Source organism: Mytilus galloprovincialis, chromosome 4 (assembly GCF_965363235.1).
Source record: "Mytilus galloprovincialis chromosome 4, xbMytGall1.hap1.1, whole genome shotgun sequence".
Lineage (NCBI taxonomy): Eukaryota > Metazoa > Mollusca > Bivalvia > Mytilida > Mytilidae > Mytilus > Mytilus galloprovincialis.
The window spans coordinates 96,418,934-96,423,046 of record NC_134841.1 but is presented as its reverse complement, the minus strand read 5'-3'; positions in this window follow the sequence as shown (position 1 = coordinate 96,423,046).

Sequence of the window (4,113 nt, the reverse complement as noted above, 5' to 3'; positions counted from 1 at the left end):
TGTTTTATTTGTTCTTTTCAAATATATATATATATATAAAGTATGAATATTCATAGTATAAATAAGAAAGAGGAAAAAAAAACACCATTGTTTCCATTCTATACTGTTTATAAAAGGAAAAGAATTTTTTTTCCCCATTTTTATGTTATATGATAAATCATAAAAAGAAAGAAACTTCTATTAACCATTTATAGTAAAAATACAAAAATGGATCATTTAATTCATTGTAATTTTAAAATTATCAATTCCTTGACAAAGGATCATCCAAAATCAACTCCAATTTTGTCCTTTTAACTTATACTTTAAACCATTTTACTAAAATAATGCCAAAACTTAGTTCTACTGAATATAACCTTAACATTGGCATGTGGAATATTCAAGGTTTAAATTCAGAAAAAATTCCTGATCATGCATTTGTAAATTTTGTATCAAAAATGCATATTATTAGTCTTGTTGAAACTTTGAGTGACAGTGGTAAACCTGTTGATAATATTCCTGGATTTGATTTTATATGTAATAGTACCAGGAAAAAACATAAAAGAGCCAGACGTGGTTCTGGTGGTATTTCTCTGTATGTCAGAAGTTCTATATATAAAGGTATATCCAAACTAACTTGTACTCATAATAATGCTGTATGGGTTAAACTAGATAAACATTTTTTTAATCTTAAGAATGATATTTTTATGGCTACAATATATTTTTCACCAGAATACTCTTCTGGTTGTACAGAAGATATAAATGAAGTTTTTTCAAAGTTGCTAAGAAATATTGAGCACTATAGTCAACTCGGAGATATTGTAATTCAAGGTGATTTTAATGCATATACCAATACTATTCCAGATTTCTGATGAAGCAAAATTCCCAAAATCAAAAGACAATGATTATTCAATTGACTCACATAATTTAAGAAATAATCTTGATTCAAAATGATCTGCAAATAAGAGTGGAAAGTTATTAATTGATTTATGTAAAGAATCCGGACTCAGAATACTGAACGGAAGAACTATTGGAGACCCTTTGGGCAAATGTACATGTATAACATGTATAACATATAATGGTTCCAGTCTTGTAGACTATACACTTGTGTCTTCTAATTTATTACAATGCATAGGAAACTTTATATGTAATAGTACCAGGAAAAAAAGTTAGTGATTTTACTCCAATATCAGATCACTGTCCTATCAGTTGCTCTTTACTTACTTGCTTTCAAAAATGTAAAACTATAGAGACAAAATTAGATCCTCTCCCTGGTAAATTTTTTTGGGATAACAAGGCAATTGATTGTTATACTACAAACATTCAAAACTCACATGTAAAACAAAGACTAGATGAATTTGTAAATGATAAACAGATTGATTCTAATTCAACTGTTGAAAACTTCAACGCTATTTTGTGTGATACAGCACTTTTATCCTCTAAATTTGTTCAAAAGAAAATCATGAATAGGCCTATTAAGAAAAATAAAAAAACCATGGTTCTCAGACTCTTGTCATGACCTCCATACTACAGTTAAAAAGTACTGTTTACTTGTAAATAAGTTTCCAGACAATGGATCCTATAGAAAATCATTTTACTCATTCAAATCAAAATTAAGAAGAAGGTGTAAACAAGAAGAAAGAAGTTACAAGAGTCAAATCTGTGACCAAATTTCACTAAATATGAAAAAAGACCCAAAGACATTTTGGTATTTACTTAACAAATTAAGTTCTCTTTCAGAAATAAAAGAAGAAAACCATTTTGATCAAGAATTATTTATAAACTACTTTAAAAAAATGAACAGTACTTCTAATATCCAAAACAATAAATTCCATGACATAATTATTGAAAAATTAACAGCCTTAAAAAACACACTAAAATACTTGCAACTCTGACAACGAATTTAATAAACAAATTCAGCCAGCTGAAATTTTAAATGCAGTTAAAACACTTAAAAATGGTAAATCATCAGCTGAAGACTTAATTTCTAATGAAATGATTAAATGCGGTATGCCAGTATTATTAGAACCCCTATTAAAACTTTTTAACCTAGTATTTATGAAAGGCAGCTTCCCAAAATTATGGAACAAAAGTCTGATTACTTTAATTCATAAAAAGGGGAACAAATCTGACCCCTCTAATTATAGAGGTATCTCATTGACTTCTAATTTGGGAAAATTATTCAATAAAATTATACACACTAGACTTTTAAAGTTTATTAACACCAATAATTTGATAAGTGAAAATCAGATTGGCTTCAAAGAAAAAGCTAGAACAGCAGATCATATCTTCTCATTAAAGTCTATTGTAGACAAATATAAAACTAAAAAAAAGAAAATTTTTGCAGCATTTATAGATCTGCGAAAAGCCTTTGATACTGTCTGGAGGGAGGGTTTATTCTACATTCTACTCCAAAACAGACTTCCAGGCAAACTTTTTAACGCCATCCAATCAATGTATAATGACAACAAATGCAGAATTAAATTTCAAAATGGTATTAGCCATGAATTTATATCAAATTGCGGAGTAAAACAAGGGGATGTACTTAGCCCCACTTTGTTTAATATTTATATAAATGGCCTTGTAAATGACCTTAATCATGCAAACACTCAACCAATTATTATAGATGTTAAACTAACATCATTATTATATGCAGATGACATTATTTTATTGTCTGAAACCCAAGAAGGGCTACAAAATGCACTAAATGAGTTAACTAAATTTTGTTCCCTATGGAAACTTGATGTTAACAAACAAAAATCAAAAATTATAATATTCAATTCTAATGGAAAATCTCATTATAATTATTTTAAAGTAGAAAAAGAACATCTTGAGACTGTTAAATCTATTTGTTACCTTGGAATAACTATAAATTGTTCAGGAAGTTTAAATCATTCAAAAAAAAATCTTATGGAAAAAGGAAGAAAAGCTTGGTTTAAAATTAAAAAAACAGTCTCTTTAGATAATTCCTGCAGTATGCTTGAAAAATTATTTGATACTTTAGTTGTTCCAATAACTCTTTATGGAAGTGAAGTTTGGGGTGTAAGCCAAGTGTTTAAAGATTCAGATCCATTTGAACATTTACATATTAAATTTATTAAAGAAATTTTAGGAGTACAGTGCAAAACAACAAATGTAGCCTGTTTAACTGAGACAAACAGAATCCCTTTGTACTTTAAAATCCACCTTTCAGCTATAAAATTTCTAAACCACATTGTAAACTCGCCTAACACTTTAGTCCATAAAATATATAATAATGTAGAGAAAACAAGTAAATGGGTTAACATTGTAAAAGACTGGTTGAATAAATTAGGTTTTGGTGGTCTCACTTTTAATACTTTTAATTTAAAATATCACATAAATAGTATCCAACAAAGAATCTATGACCAGGCTTATCAAATTATGAATTGTTCTATCAATAAATGTGAAAAATTAAATTTCTTTTGTCATACTAAAAGAGTTAGAAAAAGGCCCCCATATATTGATATATGTAAATTCAAAACCGACCGATCAGTTTTCAGTAAATTTAAACTAAGTGCGCATTCCCTAGCAATTGAAAGAGGGCGTTATACCAACATTGAAAGAAGTAAATGCATTTGCTTATCCTGTAACAGACAAGAAATTGAGGATGAATACCATTTCTTCTCAATCTGTCCATGCTATAAATCATTAAGGGATACCTATATACAAAATATTAATAAAAATCTTAATTTCAATTTTATTAAATTGCAGTCCACTATAACACTAAATCATTTGACTGTACTTTTAAATAGCAGTCTACCAGTCATTATAAAAATCACCATAAAGTATATTAATGATTGTCTTTTATTAAGAACATCTGTATAACTTTTTTTAATATGCAACCTAATTTTTATTTGTGTTCTTTTTTTAATTGTTCATGAACATTAACAATGTGTTGATATTTATAGCCTTTTTCTTCTTTGCTGTGAATACCACTGTCACTCTAATATAATTATAATCAATTTAACTATTGTCAGTTTATTGTCTTAATTTTGTATGCCATAACCATTTAATATAAATGTGTTTGTGCGAATAAAATATTGTATTGTATTGTAATTGATAAATTGAAAACTTGTGCAAATGTAACTCGAATAATTCAAGCCCTTTCCGTGTCCG